Source organism: Moschus berezovskii, chromosome 2 (genome assembly GCF_049115385.1).
Source record: "Moschus berezovskii isolate FMDL1 chromosome 2, NW_MosBer_1.0, whole genome shotgun sequence".
In the NCBI taxonomy this organism is placed as follows: domain Eukaryota; kingdom Metazoa; phylum Chordata; class Mammalia; order Artiodactyla; family Moschidae; genus Moschus; species Moschus berezovskii.
This window is the reverse complement of record NC_142461.1, coordinates 108,289,996-108,316,670: the sequence shown is the minus strand read 5'-3', so window position 1 is coordinate 108,316,670 and position 26,675 is coordinate 108,289,996. Positions and strand designations below refer to the sequence as shown.

General features: G+C 41.5%; 1 protein-coding gene across 1 annotated transcript in view; it reads left to right on the top strand.

Annotated features, from left to right (window-relative positions):
* The first annotated feature begins 11,646 nt into the window (after nt 1-11,646).
* GALNT3 (polypeptide N-acetylgalactosaminyltransferase 3) overlaps nt 11,647-26,675 on the top strand; it is a 58,153-nt gene continuing 43,124 nt past the window's right edge. Inside the window, exon 1 of the mRNA XM_055397777.2 lies at nt 11,647-11,784. The gene's annotated coding sequence lies outside the window, so the exon portion shown is untranslated. The remainder of the gene's footprint in view (nt 11,785-26,675) is intronic.

Genomic DNA, 26,675 nt, shown 5'->3' with positions numbered 1-26,675 from the left:
ATACATTTTTGCATGAGGATTTTTATTTTCTTGTACCTTTTTACTGTATAGTTTTATGTTACACATTTCTAGAATGATCCCTTAAACATGATCCATACACCGCGATTCTATCTGTCTAGTGTGTTTATATGGGGTCCAGTACAGATAGATTACAAAATTCAATTTAATTTTTTAATTGATGAATTTCATTGTATCTTCTCACTTTATGAGAAGAGATAGATTTAGCCAAGAATCATTGGTCCAAAAGTATAAGTATTTCACTTACAACTAAAGTATACGTATTACTTAAAAGTGAGAGAGACTCTTACCTTTAATGTGAAAATAGAACTGTCAGTGACTGCAGATACTGAGTTATTCAGCCTCGGACTCAAGCAAAATGATTTCACAACTTCTCTCATATGATGTAGTTTATAGAACACAGGTATTTGGGTCTGACAGACCTGCTTTTAAATCCAGCTCTCTCAACTGTGCATCTTTGAGCTATTTCCCGAGATCTCCTCACCTGAAAGACAACAGGGATTTTATGGAGACTAAATTAGATAATGTAGGAACAATTCCTGGTACAAAACTATTACTGAGTAAATGTTATCCTTTCCCCACATTGCAGGTCAAAATAGGAGATAAAATGTTTTCAGTACAAGAACATCAAGTCATTGCAACAGATTATACACAAATTCCTTATCATCCAAAGCACTTACCAGTGTGTTTTTTTAAATTTATTTATTTTAATTGGAGGCTAATTACTTTATATTATTGTATTGGTTTTGCCATACATTGATATGAGTCTGCTCCAGGTGTACATGTGTTCCCCATCTTGAACCCCCCTCCCACCTCCCTCCCCATCCCATCCCTCTGGTTCATCCCAGTACACCAGCCCCGAGCATCCTGTATCATGCATCAAACCTGGACCGGTGATTCGTTTCACATATGATAATATACATGTTTCAATGCCATTCCTCCAAATCATCCCACCCTCGCCCCCTCCCACAGAGTCCAAAAGACTGTTCTATACATCTGTGTCTCTTTTGCTGTCTCGTATACAGGGTTATCATTACCATCTTTCTAAATTCCATATATATGCGTTAGTATACTGTATTGGAGTTTTTCTTTCTGGCTTACTTCACTCTGTATATTAGGCTCCAGTTTCATCCACCTCATTAGAACTGATTCAAATGTATTTAAATCCCAGTGTTTTTTGGTATGTGACATAAACCACAGACTTATGGATTCCTGCCCCATTATCTCCTCCCACTCGTGGCTTCACACATGATTTCCTATCCATCATTCTCTTTTATTTGGGGAGGTGGGGGTTGGGGATAAGAGAGAGAAATGCCATCTCAGGAAATGGAAAAACTTACTGTGAAGGGATGTACATCATCATCATCATTGCTGAAGAAAGCTTATAAAAGACACGAGTTGTGAATAACATACTTTTTGATATGAATTGGCAATGACAGCATGCAGTTTTGTAACATAAGAGACCAAAGAAAATCCCATGGAGGCTGAACATTCAATATAGATTTCTGTTACATCATTTTATGCTTATTACTATGAAGGCTTTGTAGTGGATGCTAGTTCTGAAGACAGTCAGATACGTAACAAGCAATGTAAAATTATTTTTCTATGTCTGTTGTTGCCGTTGAGTTGCTAAGTCGTGTCTTTTTTTGACCCCGTGAATTATAGCGCTCAAGGCTCCTCTGTCCGTGAGATTTTCCAGGCAAGAACACTGGAGTGGGTTTCCGTTTCCTTCTCCAGGGGATCTTCCTGACTCAGGAACAGAACCTGTGTCTCCTGCATTGGCAGGCAGATTCTTTACCACTAAGCCACCTGGAAAGTCCTTTCCATGTCTGTACCTAAGTAAGGATAATTTCTTTCTCACATCCATTCTTACTTACACTGAAAAATGTTTTATGGCCTCTCTGAATCTTTCTGGGGGCACTAGAGGGCTTTGGGGCTGTCCTACCTCTGACTGCCTCAAGAAAGTTTTTGGAAACTGTTTCTGTTCTAACTCAACATTCCGTTCCGTTCAGTCGCTCAGTCGTGTCCGACTCTTTGCGACCCCGTGGACTGTAGCCTACCAGGCTTCTCCGTCCATGGGGTTCTCCAGGCAAGAATACTGGAGTGGGTTACCATTTCTTTCTCCAGGGTATCTTCCCGACTCAGGGAACGAACCTGGGTCTCCCGCATTGGAGGCAGACGCTTTAACCTCTGAGCCACCAGGGAAGCCCAACTCAACATTAGGTGAAGAATAAACTTAGGGTCTTTCTGCTCTCCACGTTAGAGCCTATGAGGCCAGGTTCTTTTCTGCTCTCAGAGCTCCCTCAGCAGTCTGGCTCTGAGTGTCAAGTCTGATTCCTGCACATCTTATTCTGCACATCGTTCTGTGAATGGTGGCCCATGTAGTTGAGCAATATGGCATTCCTGCACAGCGAGGTTACAGGACTTCTTCTCAAGCATCCTTTCAATGCCCTCATCCCCAGCCCCCCTTGATTCTCTTCTCTTTCCTCACTTTTAACACACTTTATTAAGATTTGGGGTGGGGAAGAGAAAACTGTCTCTGACTGAGCACATATTTTTTAAAATATATAGTTTATGGTATATGTTTTGTGCAGTCATTTTAAGCTTAGACTTCAAAGTTCCAATAAATCCAAATTTTGCGTGTCAGAAGTTTTTTCTGTATGATCAGGGAGAATACAAAGGGAGCACAAACATAAAATAAAAGGTGCTTGCTCTTGTTGAGAGACCAAATTTAGATGAAATTGTTAAATAAATTAAAAAACTCCCCCCAAAACTTAGTGACTTAAAAGAGCAAATTAACCCTTTTCATAATTTTGTGGTTGGTCAGGAGAGTAAAAAGGCTGACGTAAAACTCAGCATTCAAAAAACTAAGATCGTGGCATTCGGTCTCATCACTTCATGGCAAATAGATGGGGAGACAGTGGAAACAGTGACAGACTTCATTTTGCTGGGCTCCAAAATCACTTCTGATGGTGACTGCAGCCATGAAATTAAAATATGCTTGCTCCTGGAAGAAAAGCTATGACAAACCTAGATAGCATTTTAAAAAGCAGAGACATTACTTTGCTGACAAAGGTCCTTCTAGTCAAAGATATGGTTTTTCCGGTAATTATGTATGGATGTGAGAGTTGGACCAAAAAGTAAGCTGAGTGCTGAAGAATTGATGATTTTGAACTGTGGTGTTGGAGAAGACTCTTAAGAGTCCCTTGGACTGCCAGGAGATCCAACCAGTCAATCCTAAAGGAAATCAGTCCTGAATATTCATTGGAAGGACTGATGCTGAAGCTGATGCTCCAATACTTTGGCCACCTGATATGAAGAACTGACTCATTGGAAAAGACCCTGATGCTGGGAAAGATTGAAGGCAGGAGAAGAAGGGGATGACAGAGGATGAGATGGTTGGATGGCATCACTGACTCAATGGACATGAGTTTGAGCAAGCTCTGGGAGTTGGTGATGGACAGGGAAGCCTTGCATGCTGCACTCCATGGGGTCACAGAGTCAGACATGTCTGAGTGACTGAAATGACTGACTGACTGAGGTGATTCTTCAGCTGGTATCTACCTGGGCTCCAACACAGAGTTGCATTTAGCTGATGGATGGCTGGGTCTGAGCTCAGCTGGGCGTCTAGGGTATTTGGGCCTCTCTCTCTCCCCATGGCCTTCCATTTCAGGCTTCTTCATGATATAAAGAAGCAACATTCCAAGAGACTAAACAGAGAATGTAAAAAGTCTCCTAACGCCTAGTCTTAGAAGTCACAGAACATCACCTCCACCATATTCTGTTGGTCAAAACAAGTGGTACAATACTCCATATTCAAAAGGTGAGAAAACAGATTTTACCTGATGGACACCAGGTTATGTGTGCTGAGCCCTGCCTGCATCGTGGTATCCTGTCAACAGACAAGTGGGGCTGAATGCACCCTGGGCTCTATTCAGCCACCTGGATACCCTGGACTGAATTTACATCTACTGGGAGGATAGGGTCACCCCCTTGGCTCATCACAAGCCATGAGCCTGTGAACTCTCTCTGCCCATTAGTGACATTCTCTAATCCACACTCGCGCGCACACACACACAAGACACTGTTGAGGCTGGTAGAGGCCCAGCTGAATATCATCTTAGTTTGAATCGGATACACGCTAGGTCTTGATGAAGGCTAAAGGCTTCCCTACAGAATTTAGGTAGTTATTTTAAAGCTGCATAGAGTTTGCAATCAGGGGAGAAAGGGAGAGGAAGAGAAATTGGACGTTGTTCCTGATTTACCTCCTCTGTTCCCTGTTCATTCCCAGGAGTGAAGCCACATTATTAGGCCTTGGGAGGAACGTGTCCCCACAATTGTTCTTAAGCCTTCAGAGGATGTCCCACATGGATGAGTCCTTTGTCCTCTACTGCTTCTTTATCATGTCCAAGCTATTTAATCCCTTTCTGCAGTATCTCCATCCCCCCTTGCCTTTTCTCTGTCGTCCATCAACTCTTCTAACAGAAATAAACACATTTCCTTCCCTAGCAGTGATTTTGTGTGTGTGTGGCCTCAAATGGCAGCTGCTTGTCAGGGACTCCTGTTGTTGAAGTTTTGCTGAAGGGAGGATCGGGCTGCTTTAGAGTTGTCTGACTCCCTCAGGAATAGAGAACAGGTGCATTCCAACTCTGTGATTGGACACAAGTAAGGAGCAAATGACTTTTCTGTTAATCAACTAAAAACAAAGCCACTGAAAAATATAATTTCCTTCAAAGTTTTCCTTCTAGTATGCATGAAAAATCAATATTTATCTCTTAAACTTAATTATAATGATGCTATTTCTTTTTGGTATAATACCTTAGACCTATTATGCTAAAAGAGCATCCCTATCTTCAGTGATTAAAATTATTTAACAAATTTTATAACTTTTTAGCAATAAATGATACCACACTTAGGTAGCGTCTCTCAACAATTCTCCCTTCATGATACTGGAGTAAGGAGGAGGGAAGGACCAAGGGAGAAGCAACGTTTATTTTATGCCATTGCAAGGAATGGAAAAATATCAAGGTGATTTGGATTGATTTTGGAGGCTCACTAGTAGACCAGAGTCTTCAGCTGTGTTCAAGAGTCTTTGGAAAGATGGAGGGAAGAATACTGTATCAAAAGATACACAGATTTTCAAAACTGGGAAGCTAAGGGTGGTATGATCAGGAGACAGTAAAAGATTTGACTTATTTAAAATAAGGGAGCACTTCCGTATTTCTAAAGTAATAAGGTTTTTATTACAATGAACATCCTTTACATAAAGGCTTGGTAACTAAGATTCTTAAAATAGAAAATGCTAATTTGTTTCTATTTTTTACTGTTTGGGATGAGATTCTTCTAGTGATATCATCATTGTTTAGGATCTTGAATGGCTGATATAAAATAAAAGTCAGAAGAAAATCATTACAAATGTTTCCACAGATGAAGACAGTAGTGACTAGATGAAGAGCATGACCATCACAGTACTGTTTGCAATAGCAAAATTTGGAGACAGTCTTCACTATCCAGTAATAAATGACCGATTAAATACATCTACACAAGAAGAAACAATGCTGCAATTTAGAAATAATGCTGTAGAGAAGTGAATTAATTGACGTGGAAGTATATGTTAAGCAGAAAACTTTGGATACAGAACAAGATCCCAAAACAATCTGGATTTTATTTTAAAGACATGTCTCTGTCTCCCTTCACATCTCACATCCTCTCCCCTAACTTTTTCCATTAAAATATCTTTGGAAAGATATACAACAGAAACAGGTCTGGTAATTAGTACTGATTTATCCTCATGACGGAAATTTTGGATTTTCAAAATTCACCTGCATTTTCTGATATTTCTATAGTGAACATGAATTGCTTTATAATTTAATCAATCATTTTCCAGAAAACAGATAAATTGTGGGGAAAAACAGATCAAGGATACTTAGAGTACTTCTCTGAGGTTAACATCATGCAGGACTATCACCATCTTTTCCCACAAAACATCCTTTGGTGCCACTGTCAGAATTGCAAACTGGCTAGACTGAATTTAGCCTGACTCAGCATAGCATTTTTTTTTTTTATCTTATGCTAATGCTTGAAAGCTTGAAACTCTGCACTCTATTCAATCCATTTCATCAAATATTTATTGAGCACCTACTATGTGCCAAGCATTAAGGACACAAGATTAACAAGACATAATTCTGTTGCAACTTAAGTCAGTAAGTGCCCTCATAGAAATCTGTATGTCTTGGAAAGTCCCAGATGGTTGTTCTAATGATATTCTTCAGGGGAAAAATCATAAGCAATCCTCATACAAGACAATGTCCAAGAGACTTCATACTAAAAATAATCTATCCATGTTTTTCATAATATTTTAAGCACAATGTGAAATTATGCTGAATCACTATTTAAAAAAAAAACACTCACATATTTGTGGCTCTTCACTATGATACCAGCACCATTCTCCATTTAAATCAATAGCTTTTCAACTCTTTTAGTAGAAATTATTTCAATCTTTTTAGTCTTTGAGTCAAAACTCTCAGTTTGACTTTGAGATCCTGAACTGGAGACTCCAGTTTCCACACAAGGCAAAACTGTTTTTAAAGTTTAAATCAGGCAGTATGTTTCAAACTAAAGTTGCTAAATCCAGGATAACCAAAAATTAAACAGTTAGCAAATACAAAACACTTAAAGTTGGACTTAGTGAATCTGAACAATTTCACTAGTTATATTACATAATTAATTTTTGAATTAAAATTCCAGTCTCAGTTAAGTAATTTATGTGTTTTCATTTTTGTTTTCCATTTTTTTTTCCTTTAGAGGTTTTTTCCCCCCCTGACAATTTTCATGGCATTTACATGAATCAGTGTGTAAAGGAACTTGGCAATCACATTATACATTGTCTTATTTTGTGGAAAAGAAAATGTAAGCCCAGAAACAAGTAGCTCATAGGAGTGTAAGTTTCTTTGCATAGTGCCTTTGAAATATAACTGTGTGATAACTGGTAACTACTGTTATTAGAAACTTGTCCCTCAGATTCCTAGTCCATTACCCTTACTTGCCTAAATTATTTCTCCAAACTGGTTAAAGCATTCTTTTGGGCTCATACCCAGCTCAAGACACTCTGATTATCTTTTTTTTTTCATGATATTTCAGTTCAGTTCAGTCGCTCAGTCATGTCCGACTCTCTGAGACCCCATGAATCACAGCACGCCAGGCCTCCCTGTCCATCACCAACTCCCAGAGTTCACTCAAACTCATGTCCATCGAGTCGGTGATGCCATCCAGCCATCTCATTCTCTGTCGTCTCCTTCTCCTGCCCCCAATCCCTCCCAGCATCAGAGTATTTTCCAGTGAGTCAACTCGTCACATGAGGTACCAAAGTATTGGAGTTTCAGCTTTAGCATCGGTCCTTCCAATGAACACCCAATTTAGTGGACCTATTTATTAATTTAACAAATATTTATTGAGTTCCTATTAAGTTTCAGATACTGGTCTTGTCACTACTTTATATATTAACAGAAATTATTAAATAGTGAGTATTATTTTGGGAGTGGTTTAGTTGCTAAGTGCTGTTTGATTCTTGCAACCCATGGACTATTGCAAACCACGGACTGTTGCCCACCAGGCTCCTCTGTCCATGGGATTCCCCAGGCAAGAATACTGGAGTGAGTTGCCATTTCCTTCTCCAGGGGATCTTTCCAATCTAGGGATTGAACCCTCATCTCCTGTACTGCAGGCAGTCTTCTGAAATGCAGGTGGATTATTTACAGATGAACCACCAGAGAGGCCCGAGTATTATTTTAAACCCATATAAATGAGCATTTTGTGGTTAGTCTTGTGTGTGTGTATGTGTGTTTTCCTGTGGCAGAGGGGAGTGGAGGTGAGAGAATGTCTGTCTTCCTTCCTGTGTAAAATCTGCTTGGTTTTCTATCTTAACTGTCATTTCATGCCAGACATGTAGTGTTAAGATAAGCTTGTTTCTGGAATTTCCCTGGTGGTCCAGTGGTTAGGACTCAGTATTTCTGGTTCAGGAGATGCAGGTTCAATCCCTGGTCTGGGAACTGGGGTCTGCCTGCTTAAAAAAAAAAACAAAAAGCTTATATATGTATATATAAAAAATGCTTGTTTCTGAGAAGCATGTCTACAGTAAGTCTCCTGGGTTTTATTTTATGATGAAATACTGATTTCCTCTTTATAAAACAAATTCTTTATTCCATAATTTTGAATAACATGATACTTTCCAAAACCCTTTGTCTGATTGGATTTAGGACATTAAACATTTCAGCATAATGATATTTTCCTCTGGGCCTGCGGCATTTTAATTTTATTGTTAAGGAATAACTTTCATTAATTTTAAGACTTTGCTTCAGAATGAAATGAAACAGTATGTGTAATGCTAATAGTTATGCCAGACAAAGAAATATTGTTTTTCTTATTTAAATGATTTGTCTTCATTGTAAAAGTGACAATCAATTTTTAGTTCTTTCTGATTTTTCCTGGTCTTTTTTCACTCATGCATCATTTTGGTCCTATTCACTTGTTCTCTCTTTTTATAGGTCTCCCCTAGCTTCTCTTTTCAGAGAAGGCGATGGCACCCCACTCCAGTACTGTTGCCTGGAGAATCCCATGGACGGAGGAGCCTGGTAGGCTGCGGTCCATGGGGTCGCTAAGAGTCGGACACGACTGAGCGACTTCACTTTCATTTTTCACTTTCATGCATTGGAGAAGGAAATGGCAACCCACTCCAGTGTTCTTGCCTGGAGAATCCCAGGGACAGCAGAGCCTGGTGGGCTGCCGTCTCTGGGGTCGCACAGAGTCGGACGCGACTGAAGTGACTTAGCAGCAACAGCTTCTCTTTTGGCTTCCCAGGTGGCTCAGTCAGTAAAGAATCTGCCTGCAATGGAGCAGACTGCCTGGAGTGCAGGGGACAAGCGTTCAATCCCTGGGTCGGGAAATTCCCCTGGAGTAGGACATAGCAACACACTCAGTTTTCTTGCCTGAAAAATCCATGAAGAGAGTAGCCTGGCAGTTTTTATTTGACTTTTTTAGTATTGCTATCAAAGAATTTCAGTCCTTGGATTCCACGTTGCTTTTCTATATTCATCTGCTCTATCCTGCCCTGTTAGTGAAAATTGCTTGTTGCTTGGTGGGACATCAAAAATCAGATAGTCTTTGGCTCCTGCCTCATTTAGGGATGAGGAGTACCAGACAAGAAACACAGACTCCTTAGTTTAGGATTTCTTAGTTTATTAATTTCTCGGTTCAAGTTTCTTGGCTTCGTATTTCTCCTAAATTTCCCAAAGGCTAACACTCTAATATCTGCTTAAAAGCAAACAACAAAGAAAGTAGCAGAATTTTTTAAAAAGAAGCTGGGTGATATGGAATTTAGGTAGTGTTTTTAGCTCTGGATCTAACAACAAATATGATCAAGTTGGTATGGTAATACACATGAGTAGCTCCCAAACTTTTGTGGGAAGAGAGGGAGAACTTAAAAAATTGCAGGCAAGTACTGATATAAAAGGGGATTTCCAGGTGGTGATAGTGGTAAAGAACCTGCCTGCCAATGCAGAAGACATAAAGAAACAAGGGTTTGATCCCTGGACAGGGAAGATTCGCTGAAAGAGGACACGGCAACCCATTCTAGTATTCTTGCCTGGAGAATCCTTTGGGCAGAGGAGCCTGGCAGGCTACAGTCCATGGGGTCACTAAGAGTCAGACATGGCTGAAGCAACTTAGCGTGCGCGCGCGCACACACACACACACACACACACACACTGATATTAAAATGTCATAAACTTATAATGGTTTCTTGATGCTTGCAAGATAATAGTTCAGTTCAGTCACTCAGTCATATCTGACTCTTTGCGACCCCATGGACTGTGGCACGCCAGGCCTCCCTGTCCATCACCAACTCCTGGAGTTTACTCAGACTCATGACCATTGAGTCGGTGATGTCATCTGATCTCATCCTCTGTCGTGCCCTTCTCCTCCTGCCTTCAATCTTTCCCAGCATCAGGGTCTCTTCCAATGAGTCAGTTCTTCACATCAGGTGGCCAAAGTATTGGAGTTTCAGCTTCAGGTAACCACAATATACAAAACAAACAAGTAACTAAAGTTTTAAACCCGATTTATGACTGTAATATAAAATAGTACTGTGGATGTTAAAACCAATGTTAGATTAACCAAGTCCTAAAACTACACCTGTTGATACTGTGCTAACCAGTATTTCTAAGCCTTTACTTTTCAGTTCAGTTCAGCCACTCAGTCGTGTCTGACTCTTTGTGAGTAAACCTTTACTTTAGTAAAGTAAACCTAGTAAATTCCTTTAGGTCACACATAACACTAATGTACCAATAAATAGGAACCATAAGAGTATGTGCCAAAATGTTGGAGGAAGGCCACAGGTAAACTTTATGGAAAAACCTGCCACCAGGTAATTAAGCATGCCACTGAAACATTTTCAGCTGTTTTCCTCTTAATATTCCCATGTACATTCAAGATAGAGCTAAATAAATGAGTAAGTTCATAAGAAGGCAGAAAGGTCATTTTAAGTCCTGGTTTCGGGTGTGTCAAGGCTTGTCACAACAGCAGCAGGAAAACTGAAACAGAAAGTTATATCTATCATAGAAGGATTTAAAATTTTTCTTTTTTTTTTTTTTGGTCTTGGGAAGAACAGCAAACCCCACCAGTTCCCTAGAGGCTGCGTTCTCACTTCCCAATAGATGTTAAGTTTAAGCAAAACTGCAGGAGAAGCAAGCCCTCTCTAGGAAACCTCAGCGTCTTTGCCAAACAAGGACAGCGGGTTGTTCTCTACTGTCGCTGCTTTCCCTCTCATCTGGCAATCAGTTCGCCTTTCGATAGCAGCCCAGGAAGGAGTGGCGCGCCCCAAATTCGCCAGGCTCTGCCAAATACCAGAAGCTCTTCTTTGGAAGACAGAGGCTCCTCCTTTGGACGTGAGGCGCCCCTACCAGAGCGCGCGCTTGCAGAAACGGAAACCACTAGCTGCGCTGAAGTGAGTCAAGTGATGAAATCAAGACTGCATGGGAAGGAAGCTCACCCGATAGCTCACGAACCTAAGTGGTGACAGACGCTGCTGAACTCTGCTCGTGGAAACCCTACGAGCCAGCCGTTCCTACTGTCATGAGGTGGTCCTCGGAGGCAGGGGGCACCCCGATCTCCGGACAGCGCACCCCTTCATTTTGGCAAAACGCAGAGGAAGAAGTGTGTCTGAGGGATATCTAGATCCTCTGGTTCCCTAAGGACTCAGACTGTGTCCTGGTTACAAGGTGACCCCCGACATCAGGTCAGCGCAGGACTCCCCAGGGAGACAGGCTGAGACTCGCCCAGAGCGGAGAACCAGCCTCGCCTCTCGCGCGGACAGAGGAGCCGCGCGGCGGCCGCGCGCGGCCAGGGACTGCGCCCTCGCCCCGCGCGCGGACCTCGGTCCTCACCTGGAGCGCTCAGGTAGGGCTTGGGCGGGGCGGGAGGCTGGCGCGCAGGCGCGGGGCGGGGGCCTCGCCCCTGCCGACGTCGCCGGCTGGAGCTCACCTGGGAGACTCCGAGAGGAAGCGGAGCCTCGGTTCGGCCTCTCCTGGCAACGCCGGAGGCCCAGCGGGAAGGCAGGAGGCGGCGGCGGAGGAGGAGCTGGACTAAGCGGCAACTGTAGCGACAGCAACCGGAGCCGCCGCCGCCGCCACCTGCACCTGGCGCCCGGCCCACGTCCAGCGCCCGCCGGGCCGCCGCTTCCCGCCGCCCTGCCCTGCCCTGCCCACCCGCCAGGTGAGTCAGCGGGCCGGCGCTGCTGTCGCGGCCGGGGACCCGATGCCCCTGGGCAGCAGCGGAGGAGGGGAGGGGGGTTGGATGGACGCGGAGGCTCACGTGGCGGGGAGACCGGGACCGTCCCAGTGGCCGGTTGGAGATGGTCTCGAGAGCGGTGTTTCAGTTGCCCTTCGGGAGAGGCCGAAAGGGGCGCCCGAGGTCGGGGGAGGTGACGCCCTGGGGGTCACCGTGTCACCCGCGGTGCCCTCTGTAGGGAGGCTCCGGAAGATCCAGCCCGGGCCGAAGTCCCGGGGGCCCGGAGCCTGTCCCTTTGAGGGTCGCGGACTGGGGGTGGGGCGGGGAGGTGGGAAGGGCAGGGAGCGGGGCGGCCGCGCTTCCTCTCGGGCTAACAGGTTGCAGGTCTCCTCCCGCCCCGGTGCGGGTGCCGGAGCGGCGAGCCCGTGGCGGGAAGGGCCGAGCTTGGCAGACAACTTTCCCAGCCGGACCCCAGACAGTCCTAGCTGGAAACCGCGGCCGCCGAGCCATTCGAATGGTTTCCGAGTGGTTTGGAAGGCGCTCTGTGGTCGGGACGCGGACATCCTTCTCTCTCTGTCTGTCTGGTCTCTGCACTTTTCCGGGTGCGCTCCCTAAGCCAGAGCTGCGCCCACTTTCCGGTTTGATCAAGAAGTTATTTTCTTCGTGTCAGGAGGCAATCCAACTGCCACTCACCGACCGCACACCATCTCGTTAAAGGACCTGTTGACTTAACAACCTGCATATCGCGGGTTTGGTCTGCCTGTGGCATATGACTCAAAGGTTCAAAAAAACTTTGTTTCAGGAACCTGCCACGTCTGAACCTGGGTGTGCCAGGCCCAGATTCCTTTCCCTGCCTAATTAGGCTTTTCTGAAGCCTAAGAAATGAGGGTAAAACCGGTGCTTACCTTAGATTTTTATTTTCTTTTCTTTCAATGTCCATCAAAGCACTTCCTTCTCTCTCAAAAACTCATCCAAACACCTCATTTTAAAATTGATCAAATAACTATTTCTGTTTTAAGAACTCCATGGAGTTAGCAATTCTTCTGGTTTTCAAAATACCTTATCAAGTGAACAGTGAACATAATTTGCTATAGAAGTTATACTGCAATATTGAAGACATTTTAATTCAATTTGTATTATTAAAAAGTCAAAGTCGCTGCCTTTATTTGAGAATTTCTGGTTGTGGGGAAATCTATTGCTTTTTTTACTGTGCAAATTTTTCTTTGAATTTGTGGCTAAACTATGTAAGGTTAAAATCATGCCCTATAAATAAATTTCTTATCTTAACTTTTAATATCTGTAGTCTAGCATACATATTAGTTGAAACATTCTGAACAGTTTGTACCAAGCATCTTTCTTTTTGCACTGCTTTAACTAGCATTTTTACATAGAAATTTTAATAATAAAGTCTCACGGTCTAGATTTTTTTAGTTCTATCTTTGCTAAGTTTTTTTAAACATAGTTTAAATTGAACACTTAACATAAAATGCCTTAGGAAACACAAATAATTTTTTTAAGGTGCAATTAAAGTTAAAAATTCAATCACAGCACAATAGGAGATTATTATTAATGATAGCTTTAACCAGTGCATTTTGCTTTTCATAAAAGAGCCTCCTTCCCTCTTAATCTCGCCATTCAGAGAAATATATGTGCTAAATACTGTTTAAAAATTAGATATGGGTATTGGACTGCAAGGAGATCCAACCAGTTCATTCTAAAGGAGATCGATCCTGGGTGTTCATTGGAAGGACTGATGCTAAAGCTGAAACTCCAGTACTTTGGCCACCTCATGCAAAGAGTTGACTCACTGGAAAAGACTCTGATGCTGGGAAGGATTGGGGGCGGGAAGAGATGGGGATGACAGAGAATGAGATGGCTGGATGGCATCACCGACTCGATGGACGTGAGTTTGAGTGAACTCTGGGAGTTGGTGATGGACACGGAGGCCTGGCGTGCTGTGATTCATGGGGTCGCAAAGAGTTGGTCACGACTGAGCGACTGAACTGAACCGAACTGATTGCTCTCTCTGAGGGGCTTCACAGGTGGGTCAGTGGTAAATATCTATCTGCCAGTGCAGGAGATGAGAGTTTGATCCCTTGGTGGGAAGATCACCTGGAGAAGGAAATGGCAACCCATTCAAGTATTCTTGCCTGGGAATCCCATGGATAGAGGAGCCTGTCAGACTATGGTCCGCAGGGTCATAGACAGAACTGAGCACACACACATTGCTCTGTGAGTGTATGGTATTAATTTAATCTAATTGATTATTGGGCCAGATGTTATTAGATTATCTTTGCTTTTAATTCTAGAGAGAAATGTAACACATCTGCATTATCTAGAGTAACAGTGTGTCTCATTTAGACTATCTGTAAAATAGAAAAAATAATACTTCCCTAGATTAAGATAATGAGGACTTAAGTCAGGAATCCTTTCTAGCCCTACCATTCTTAGGATCCCCTTCTTACTTTGGATATCCAGCCAACCCATCCATTTTGTGATGAACTAAAGCTGAGAAGAGATTCTAACTTCAGTTCACCTAGCAAGTTAATAGTAGACATGGCCTTATTTGAGTGACTTAATTCAAGACCCATATTATCTTTTCACCACCCACCTACTCATTTATCTTAAGATGTTTATCTTTCTGTCTTTCATATAGTTTGTAAGTCCTTTGTAATTACAGAACAGTCAATTGTTCTTTGTCCAGCTCGGATTTACTCTAATTTCTACTGTCCAGATGATGCCTGACTCCAGGGAGACTGAGTGAGGCTGTCAGTCTTTTCTCTCACTGTGAGCACATGTGTATTGATGATGACATGTGGTTTGAGATTTTTAATCCTTCCTTGGTATTTCAGAGCCATATTTAATTTTTTGAGTCAACTTGGACAACATAATTTAGTCTTCTGATCTTTTATTATATTGGCTTAAAATGTATTTTAAGCCAATAAAACATCAGTGTTTTTAAAACCTTTTTTTTTTTTTTTTGGACTTCAGTTCTCAGAATTGTATTCTATTCTTCAATACAATAGACTGAAGTATGTGCATATATAAATGAAGCAAGGTTTACAAGGCAGTACTTAACCTTACAACTGGATGTTCTCTATTATTTACTTTAAAAAATATTGGTCTTAAAACAGTGCATTGATTTTATGGGCACAGATAGACTGGAACCTACAATAAAAATAGTGATGTCCTACTGAATTTATATTTTTTTAAAGCTGATTTTTCTAGCAGTTTGTGTCTCTCTCACACAGATACATTCACGGGGAAGAAAATCAAACTATACTTTAAAAAATGTATAAAATTATGCTGTAATCCTTACAGAACATTTATTGGATGGCTAGAGGCTCTAGGGCCTGGTGCTAGACCAAATCTCTCAAATATTAGGAGCTGCATGAAAACTTATTGTACATCATTGTATCTTAAATGGGTTCTCAGTATATTGTGGTATGTTTGGGGATAGGAAAAACTGGAAAGGTTTTTCTGAAGGGATTTCAGTGCTAACTATTATCAAATGAAAGCTTGAGAGAGAAAAAGAATTCTGTCCAGCTCTAAGTGCTAACTTTTATGGCTGAGTTACATGCTAGGTGGAGTCTGAAAAAAATTATTAGCAAGTTTATTCTTTGTTTTGTAGCTTTTTAATATATAGTTTTCTTCTACTATGAAACAAATGTAAGACATATTGTAGAAATCATACCATTTACCGACCCTCTGCAAAGACTAGATTGGGAAATTGAGAAATTTGATTGGATCCCTAAAGGACCTGTAGGGATGTAGGCTTGGAAGCTCTGATTGGATGATTAAGCCTTCCATAGAAGCTTTTGATTTTAACCTGCCTTCAGATTCCTGGTAAAAGGAATCTTTCTCCAAAAGCAAATATTACTGTTTTAATATTTTGGAAATGATTAATGCCCACATCATCTTCAGACATATTTGACTTTTTGGTCGATAGAATATAAAAATACATTTGTTATGCCAGATCTTTTATGACTATAAAATCTTATTGAGAAAGAAATATTTTTAATCACCTATCTAATTACTCATCTAGTTAGGATCAGAATGATTAATTTGATATAATTTGAGTAATCAAAACACAATTAATATGGGGCCAATAACAGCAATGAATTCAAATCAGTGCCAGTAAAGACAAAAGACCAACATGCATTAACTTATGGCAAAGCAGAGACAAGTAGGGCTCTGAATTCTAGGTCATTAGTGACTACTGGCAATTAGATGAAATCTCCTTCAGTTGTTCTCTGGGTTGGCCTCATATTTTTGGCACTAAACAGAGATTATTTTCCCAAGTACACATTTTTCCCATATAATTGTTTCAGTTTCAAACTGTCCAAACTCGTTTTTTCATTTCATCTATCCTATTGCCTGGGCTTCCCTGCTGGCTCAGAGGTTAAAGCGTCTGCCCCCAATGCGGGAGACCCGGGTTCGATCCTTGGGTCGGGAAGATCCCCTGGAGAAGGAAACGGTAACCCACTCCAGTATCCTTGCCTGGAGAATCCCATGGACGGAGAAGCCTGGTAGGCTACAGTCCACGGGTCGCATAGAGTCGGACACGACTGAGCGACGGAACGGAACGGATCCTATTGCCTGCTGGATATCTTTAAGATGTCATAATTACCTGAGATTATACATGTGTAAACCAGAACCTTCATCCCATCAAAACAGCAACAGCAAAAGACAACCTCTTTTACTTCCTGTATCTTCTTTATGAACATTAGTACATTTACTGTATCTTATCCACAAATCCAAAACCAAAAGAATCTCTGGTAACAAAAATTTCTTTGGTTAACTCAAATCTGAGTGAATTGTCAGGAAGCTGTTTATCATCTACTTTGCTTGGTGGGTGTGTCTGGCTGAAGCAATAGTTCCATGCTTGATTGTACGTATGTGTGCTAAGTCACTTCAGTCATGTCTGACTCTGTGCGACCCTGTGGACTGTAGCCCTCCAGGCTCCTCTATCCATGGGATTCTCCGGGAAAGAATACTGGAGTGGGTTGACACGCCCTGTTCCAGGGGATCTTCCTGACCCAGGGATTAAACCCTCCTCTCTTATGTCGCCTTCATTGGCAGGCAGCTTCTTTACCACTAGCTCCACCTAGGAAGCCCCTCTGTGTTTGACTACATGGTACCATCCCAAGTGCTGCTGGGGGCTACTCTGTTTTATTGGGTATATAAACCATATCTCCTTTCCAACATCCAGAATGTCTCAATTTTTGAAACATATTAGGCTCCTGGGATTTTGGAGAAGGGGTTACTGATCTGTATCACCATCCAGGTGTCATGCCAGAAATGCAGAGGTCATTTTTTACTCTCATTAGCTTCTAGAACTATCAGAATACTGAATCTCTTTAAGGTTTTCCACCTATTTTATTCTTTTTTCATAAATTCCTCTCCTACTGCTCTAGTTCAGGGTCTCATCATCTTTTGTCTCAGGTACCATAGTCACCTGCCACCTGATATCTCAATGGATAGTGTTAAGCTCAAATCCATCCTCAGAAGAACCCCTGAGGTGCTAATCTCTTTCAAAATATAAACCTGAACTTCTCTCTCCTCTGCTTCAAGTCACGTAATGACTTTTCATAGCTCACAGGATAGAGAATCTATGGCCCTTAAAATGGCCGCACCAGATATGACCCTCGTTTAACTATGGATTTATACTCAGAATTTTTTATTTCAGCAACAGATGTCACTGGTTTTGTTTGCTTTTGTTGTTCCTCTGCACTGCTCAGAGCACCTTCCCTCTTATGTTTACTTCTATAACTTTTTCTGGTTCTCAAGAGTCAACTGAGGTTTCACATCATTTAGGATACTGCTACCCCAACCAACATACCTCCACATACACCTGAGCTGGGTGAGGTGTCTTTTTATCATGTGACTTACATATGTGATATAATACAGTCTGCTGGCTCACCTGTGAACTCACACACAATTTTTATTAATAAATTATTTGCAAAACATGTAAAATTGATCTTTCTACTTAAACTACTATGGAATAAAAATATTGGAGTAAAATTGGCACAGAAAAGAGAGAGAGGCAATGGGCAGGAAGTACGTTTGCTTTTTTTATAGACATTGAAGAAATTGGGAAGTAGGAAACATACTTAATTAGGCTATTTAATTTATATTGCTATTATTTCCATCTGATTTATTTGAATTCAGTGTTATTTTGTGCCTTTTGGTTCTGTTCCAAGATCTGGGTTTTACCATTTAGAAGTGAAAAGTTAATTTTGTGATTGAAATGCCTTGCAGCTTTTGTTTGCAAATATTCTACAGTTCAGTACATTTGCATTGGTGAGAAGTTTAGGAGATCACCTTTCATATAAAGAATATAATGTAATTAGACTAGACCAGAAAAAAAAAAAAAAGATGAAAGATTCCTTCCTGAAAGTCTCCCTTCACCAAGTTCTGTCAGTTTTACCTCTTAAATAAATACTTCTCAAATACATCTACTTTTCTCTATTCTTAGCACGAGCATCTCTTGCCTGAACTTTTGCAGTGTCCTCCCAGTTGCCTCTCTGACTTCTTTCTAGTTGCTTCTTCGCAAGGTACCTAGAGGGATCTTCTCAGAATATTGGTCTTCTTATCCTGCTGCTTAAAGCCTTTCATTGCCTCAGGATAAGTCAAACTCCTTCAGTTGGCTCAGTCGTGTCCGACTCTTGGCGACCCCATGAATCACAGCACAGTCAGGCCTCCCTGTCCATCACCAACTCCCGGAGTTCACCCAAACTCATGTCCATCGAGTCGGTGACGCCATCCAGCCATCTCATCCTCTGTTGTCCCCTTCTCCTCCTGCCCCCAATTCCTCCCAGCATCAGGATCTTTTCCAGTGAGTCAACTCTTCATGTGAGGTGGCCAAGTTTTGGAGTTTCAGCTTCAGCATCAGTCCCTCCAATGAACACCCAGGACTAATCTCCTTTAGGATGGACTGGTTGGATCTCCTTGCAGTCCAAGGGACTCGCAAGAGTCTTCTCCAGCACCACAGTTCAAAAGCATCAATTCTTCAGCACTCAGCTTTCTTCACAGTCCAACTCTGACATCCGTACATGACCACTGGAAAAACCATAGCCTTGACTAGACAGAGCTTTGTTGGCAAAGTAATGTCTCTGCTTTTTAATATGCTATCTAGGTTGATCATAACTTTCCTTCCAAGGAGTAAGCGTCTTTTAATTTCATGGCTGCAATCACCATCTACAGTGATTTTGGAGCCCCCAAAAATTGTCAGCAACTGTTTCCACTGTTTCCCCATCTATTTGCCATGAAGTGATGGGACCAGATGCCATGATCTTTGTTTTCTGAATGTTGAGCTTCAAGCCAACCTTTTCACTCTCCTCTTTCCCTTTCAGCAAGAGGCTTTTGAGTTCCTCTTCCCTTTCTGCCATAAGGGTGGTGTCATCTGCATACCTGAGGTTATGACATCAGACTCCTAAGATGGCCTAAAGACCTGGCTTGATTTAGTTCCTGCCCAGAGCACATCTCTCTCATCGTCACTCTCTGTTCTAGCTCTCAGTTCAGTTTAGTCACTCAGTCGTGTCTGACTCTTTGTGACCCCACAGACTGCAACACCCCAGGCTTCGCTGTCTATCAACAACTCCCAGAGCTTGCTCAAACTCATGTCCATCGAGTCGCTGATGCCATCCAACTGTCTCATCCTCTGTCATCCCCTTCTTCTCCCACCTTCAGTCTTTCCCAGCATCAGGGTCTTTTCAAATGAGTCAGCTCTTCACATCAGGTGGCCAAAGTATTGGAGCTTCAGCATCAGTCCTTCCAATGAATATTCAGGATTAATTTCCTTTAGGATGGACTGGTTGGATCTCTTTGCAGTCCAAGGGACTGTCAAGAGTCTTCTCCAACCCCACAGTTCCAAAGCATCAATTCTTTGGCACTTAGCTTTCTTTATTGTCCAACTCTCACATCCGTACATGATTACTGGAAAAACCATAGCTTTGACTAGATTGACCTTTGTTGGCAAGTAATGTCTCTGTTTTTTAATATGCTCTCTAGGTTGGTCATAACTTTCCTTCCAAGGAGTGAGCGTCTTATAATTTCATGGCTGCAGTCACCATCTGCAGTAATTTTGGAGCCCCCCAAAATAAAGTCAGCCACTGTTTCTACTGTTTCCCCATCTATTTGCCATGAAGTGATGGGACAGGATGCCGTGATCTTAGTTTTTTCAATGTTCAGTTTTAAGCCAGCTTTTTTGTTCTCTCTTTCACCTTCGTCAAGGGGCACTTTAGTCCCTCTTGGCTTTCTGTCATAAGGGTAGTGTCATCTGCATATCTGAGGTTATTGATATTTCTCCCAGAAAACTTGATTCCAACTTTAGCTTTATCCAGCCCAGCATTTTGCATGATGTACTCTGCATATAAGTTAAATAAGCAGGGTAACAATATACAGCCTTGACATACTCCTTTCCCAATTTTAAACTAGTCCATTTTTCCATGTCCGATTCTAACTGTTGCTTTTTGACCTGCATATAGGTTTCTTAGGAGGCAGGTAAGGTGGTCTGGTATTCCCAACTCTTTAAGAATTTTCCAGTTTGTTTTGATCCACACAGTCAAAGGCTTTAGAGTAGTCAGTAAAGCAGAAGTAGATGTGTTTCTGGAACTCTGTTGCTTTTTTGATGATCCAACAGATATTGGCAATTTGACCTCTGGTTCCCCTGCCTTTTTTAAATCCAGCTTGAACATCTGGAGGTTCATGGTTCACATACTGTTGAAGCCTGGCTTGGAGAATTTTGAGCATTACTTTGCTAGCATGTGAGATGAGTGCAATTGTGCGCTAGTTTGAACATTCTTTGGCATTTCCTTTCTTTTGAATTGAAACTGACCTTTTCTAGTCCTGTGGCCACTGCTGAGTTTTCCAAATTTGCTGGCATATGGAGTGTAGCATTTTAACAGCAGCATCTTTGAGGATTTGAAATAGCTCAACTGGAATTCCATCACCTCCACCAGCTTTGTAGTGATGCTTCCTATGGCCCACTTGACTTCCAGGATGTCTGGCTCTAGGTGAGTGATCACACCATCCTGATTATCTGGGTGGTGAAGATCTTTTTGTACAGTTCTTCTGTGTATTCTTGCCACCTCTTCTTCATATCTTCTGCTTCTGCTAGGTCCATACCATTTCTGTCCCTTATTGTTGTAGCTCTGCTAGCTTTTTTTCTTTTCTTTCTTTATTTTTGCCAAGTCCCTCCTGCCTTCAGGTCTTTGTGTCATTCTTCTTGCCTGAAACTCTCCTTCCCCTTTCAGCCTATCTAGCTAAAACTTACCTTCTGATTCCTGGAATTTTTCATGGGTCTTTTTCCCCACCTCCAGCTATGGATTAAAGTGAAGACTGAAGCCCAAAGAAGTAAAGTCTTACTTAATACCTGGGAATATTACCTTAAATAAAATTAAAGTTTCCTCACAAAAGGAGAAGACTTTAGTATGTGACTCTTATGTTTAAAAATGGATTTTATTTATTAATGCCTTTATATTTTTACCAGATAACAGTAGTTAATATTTATTGTCTTAGTAAGTTTTAGTCCTCGGTTACTATTTTACTACTGAGACGTTATGTGCCAGGCATATTTTAGGAACTTACATGAATTAGTTGTTTAATTTTCAAAGCTGCTCTATGAAGTGCATGTTCCCCCCCCCCCCAGTTGAGAGATAGGAAAATTGAAGAATAAGTAATTTCCCTCTATCTACAAGGCTAGTGAAATGTCAGAGCCAAGATTCAAATCTAAGTTGTCTCATTCCAAATCCTACACTTCCCCTGACGTATATGTAAATAAAATTAAGTAGGATTTTAAAGATTCTGCAGGAGCAACAGAAATCCTCTCAACCCTCATCACCCTCAATCCTGCTATGAAAAGGCAATCACTTTCGCTTCTTTTAGATGTTTCTTCCCATTTTTACCTTTTGAAATAACATGCTTATACTGCTATTTCTTAATGTATTATTTTGACATTACCTCCTGACTACCCGTATGGTAGATAAATTTTAAGATTTTTCGCACACATACTCATTGCACTCCCTTCCTTGATTTCCCAATAGATGTCACAATATAGTCTCACATTTTGTTGGCATTTTAGTATGTATTTATTATTGTGAAATCTTGTTCACCACTGAGCTGAGCAAGTCTATTATGAACATGCTTCCTTGTAGAATTTTTAAAAATCTTTGAGTTAGTCATAAACTCACTTAAGAAAAAAGAACATGTTTAGTTTTTCCATATATGATTTTCTGTATAATCCAACACTGTCTCAGTAAGATTTTTTTCACCTAATGAAACCTGTCCTATTCTATCCTTCCTAGAGCTCTCTGTTGTCTTGTTTCTGTTTGGACTATTGCTTTCTAGTCCTGTTCCATAGCAATTGTTTGGTATTTTTCTTTGCTGACATTTCTGACAGAGTTCGTGTTTATTAGATACCATGACTTCTGTTGTTTTTGTGCTCCCTAATTTGGATGGAACACCCCCAACATCCAGCACCCCTTTTCCTTTCACTGTGTCCTCTAATACCCAGTTTTCCTCTCTGGAGGCAATTAATACTTTTTTTTTTTTTTTAAGTAACAATATGTGTATATTTTCTCTGTTTTTGAAATGCAAATAAAGTTTGCTTCCCCCCTCCACATTTAACTATTTTGTGGAACTAACATCATATCAGCATATAAAGTTGCTACTTTGTTTTTAACTTTGCTTACTATTCCATCATGTGACTATCATTATTCATTTATCTAGTTCCCTTTTGGTAGAGTTGTAGGCTCTTTCAGCGTTTTGATAGTAGAAAGAATGCTTTACCCTGGAGAAGAAAATGGCGACCCACTCCAGTATTCTTGCCTGGAAAATCCAATGGACAGAGGAGCCTGGTGGGCTACAGTTCATGGGGTCGCAAAGAGTCAGACATGACTTAACAACTGAACAACAACAACAAACATGGAAGCTGTTCTTTTTTCTTTTTACTTTTATATGTTTTAGAATTTTCCATAACAGAAACTTTAATAGAAATTTTTTTTAAAAAAAGAATGCTTTAATGTAAAAGCTTTACAGGTTGTCATTTCACTTGTGGGATAAATTTCTAGAAGTTATTCTCATCCTTGGTTGATACTTTGAATGAGATTTGAGTAGTATGAGACCTTGCAAGTTTGATGATTCTGCATCAAATGGGGTAAGAATAAAGGGTAAAAGAATAAGTGGGTAATACTGGTAATAAGTGGGCCCTTCTGGAGAACAATTAATAATGCAGAGAGGGTTTCTAATGCAAATTGTTTTCTTTGAGCTTTTGACCATGACATTTTTTTTTCAGATATGACCCATTTTTTTGAACTTTGTCATCACCTCCTTTAGTGTTCATGGCTTCTTGCTCCATTATTTTAGCTCCGGTCTACACCTGAAGTAATCCAGAGCAGAAATTATGTTGTTATTGTCAGTCACTTGGTCGTGTCCAACTTTTTTGGGACCACCATGGACTGTAGCCTGCCAGGTTCCTCTGTCCATGGGATTTCCCAGGCAGGAATACTGGAGGGATTGCCATTTCCTTCCCCAGAGGATCTTCCTGACCCAGGAATTGAATCTGCATCTCCTGAATTGTAGGCATTTTTTACCACTGAACCACCAGGGAAGGCCAAGCTTGTCATTAAGTGGTCTTTTTCAGCAAGTCAAGAACCTATCTTTAACACACTTCACAGCTTAACAACCTTCCCAGCCTCCACACTGATTTATTTGTTGAGTTCAGCTAACTGTTATTTCCAAATTATATCCTGAGCCTCCACACCTCTTCTGCTCTCACCTGGATTACTTTTCAGTTCAGTTCAGTTCAGTTCAGTCACTTAGTTGTGTCCGAATCTCTGCGACCCCATGAATCACAGCACGCCAGGCCTCCCTGTCCATCACCAACTCCCGGAGTTCACTCAAACTCATGTCCATCGAGTCGATAATGCCATCCAGCCATCTCATTCTCTGTCGTCCCCTTCTCCTCCTGCCCCCAATCCTTCCCAGCATCAGAGTCTTTTCCAGTGGGTCAACTCGTTGCATGAGGTGGCCACAGTATTGGAGTTTCAGCCTTAGCATCAGTCCTTCCAATGAACACCCAGGACCGATCTCCTTTAAAATGGACTGGTTGGATCTCCTTGCAGTCCCAGGGACTCTCAAGAGTCTTCTCCAGCACCATAGTTCAAAAGCATCAATTCTTCGGCGATCAGCTTTCTTCACAGTCCAACTCTCACATCCATACATGACCACGGGAAAAACCATAGCCTTGACTAAACGGACCTTGGTTGGCAAAGTAATGTCTCTGCTTTTTAATATACTATCAAGGTTGGTCATAACTTTCCTTCCAAGGAGCAAGCGTCTTTTAATTTCATGGCTGCAATCAGCATCTGCAGTGATTGTGGAGCCCAAAAAAATAAAGTCTGACACTGTTTCCACTGTTTTCCCATCTATTTCCCATGAAGTGATGGGACTAGATGCCATGATATTTGTTTTCTGAATGTTGAGCTTCAAGCCAACCTTTTCACTCTCCTCTTTCACTTTCATCAAGAGGCATTTGAGTTCCTCTTCACTTTCTGCCATAAGGGTGGTGTCATCTGCATATCTGAGGTTATTGATATTTCTCCTGGCAATCTTGATTCCAGCTTGTGCTTCTTCCAGCCCAGCGTTCCTCATGATGTACTCTGCATATAAGTTAAATAAGCAAGGTGACAATATACAACCTTGATGTACTCCTTTTCCTATTTGGAACCAGTCTGTTGTTCCATGTCCAGTTCTGACTGTTGCTTCCTGACCTGCATACAGGTTTCTCAAGAGGCAGGTCAGGTGGTCTGGTATTCCCATCTCTTTCAGAATTTTCCACAGTTGATTGTGATCCACACAGTCAAAGGCTTTGGCATAGTCAATGAAGCAGAAATAGATGGTTTTCTGGAGCTCTCTTGCTTTCTCCATGATCCAGCGGATGTTGGCAATTTGATCTCTGGTGCCTCTGCACTTTCTAAAACCTGCTTGAACATCTGGGAGTTCATGGTTCACATATTGCTGAAGCCTGGCTTGGAGAATTTTGAGCATGACTTTACTAGCATGTGAGATGAGTGCAACTGTGTGGTAGTTTGAGCATTCTTTGGCCTTGCCTTTCTTTGGGATTGGAATGAAGACTGCCCTTTTCCAGTCCTGTGGCCACTGCTGAGTTTTCCCAATTTGCTGGCATATTGAGTGCAGCACTTTCACAGCATCATCTTTCAAGATTTGAAATAGCTCAACTGGAATTCCGTCACCTCCACTAGCTTTGTTCATAGTGATGCTTTCTAAGGCCCACTTGACTTCACATTCCAAGATGTCTGGCTCTAGGTCAGTGATCACGTTATCATGACTATTTGGTCGTGAAGATCTTTTTTGTACAGTTCTTCTGTGTATTCTTGCCACCTCTTCTTAATATCTTCTGCTTCTGTTAGGTCCATACCATTTCTGTCCTTTATCGAGCCCATCTTTGCATGAAATGTTCCCTTGGAATCTCTAATTTTCTTGAAGAGATCTCTTGTTTTTCCTATTCTGTTGTTTTCCTCTATTTCTTTGCATTGATCACTGAGGAAGTCTTTCTTATCTCTCCTTGCTATTCTTTGGAACTCTGCATTCAGATGCTTATATCTTTCCTTTTCTCCTTTGCTTTTCGCCTCTCTTCTTTTCACAGCTCTTTGTAAGGCCTCCTCAGACAGCCATTTTGCTTTTTTGCATTTCTTTTCCATGGGGATGGTCGTGGTCCCTGTCTCCTGTACAATGTCATGAACCTCCGTCCAGAGTTCATCGGCACTCAGATCTAGTCCCTTAAATCTATTCCTCACTTCCACTGTATAATCATAAGGGATTTGATTTAGGTCATATCTGAATGGTATAATGGTTTTCCCTACTTTCTTCAATTTAAGTCTGAATTTGGCAATAAGGAGTTCATGATCTGAGCCACAGTCAGCTCCTGGTCTTGTTTTTGCTAACTGTATACAGCTTCTCCATCTTCGGCTGCAAAGAATATAATCAGTCTGACTTCAGTGTTGACCATCTGGGGATGTCCATGTATAGAGTCTTCTCTTGTGTTGTTGGAAGAGGGTGTTTGCTATGACCAGTGCATTCTCTTGGCAAAACTCTATTAGCCTTTGCCCTGCTTCATTCTGTGTTCCAAGGCCAAATTTGCCTGTTACTCCAAGTGTTTCTTGACTTCCTACTTTTGCATTCCAGTCCCCTAGAAGGAAAAGGACATCTTTTTTGGGTGTTAGTTCTAAAAGGTCTTGAAGGTCTTCATAGAACCGTTAAACTTCGGCTTCCTCAGCGTTACTGGTTGGGGCATAGGCCTGGATTACTGTAATTGAATGGTTTGCCTTGGAAATGAATTCAGCCTCCTCTCTGGGTTTCCCAGCCATCTCCCCTCAGGCAGGGAAAAAAATCCATGTTCATCACAGCTTCAAGAGCAATCATTTTAAATTTCTTAGTTCATCACCCTGCTTAAAATCCATTAAAGCCTATTCCCTTTGCCTGAAGGTTTAAGTGTTAATACAGATCCCACAGAATTAGGTACCCCTCCCTTCTCTACATGGAACTTGGCATTCAACATGTGTTTCATAGGCCTCAGTGTGTGGTATCGTCCTGACAAAAATTGCCCTACTTGAGGTCATCTGTTGAAAGAAGAATTAGTTTAGCCTGACATTGTTTTATTTCCAACTGAAACATACATTAAAAGGGTTTTTTCATACTTTAACCATAGGATGCAGAAATTTCAAATGGTAACTGAATCAGTGGAGGGATATTGTGTGCTTCAAATTAGGCACATGTCTGGCCTTATCTTAAAGGAAGACATTACTTTCATGCATAATTAAATAATGTTATGGATTTATGGAGACTTTATTTTG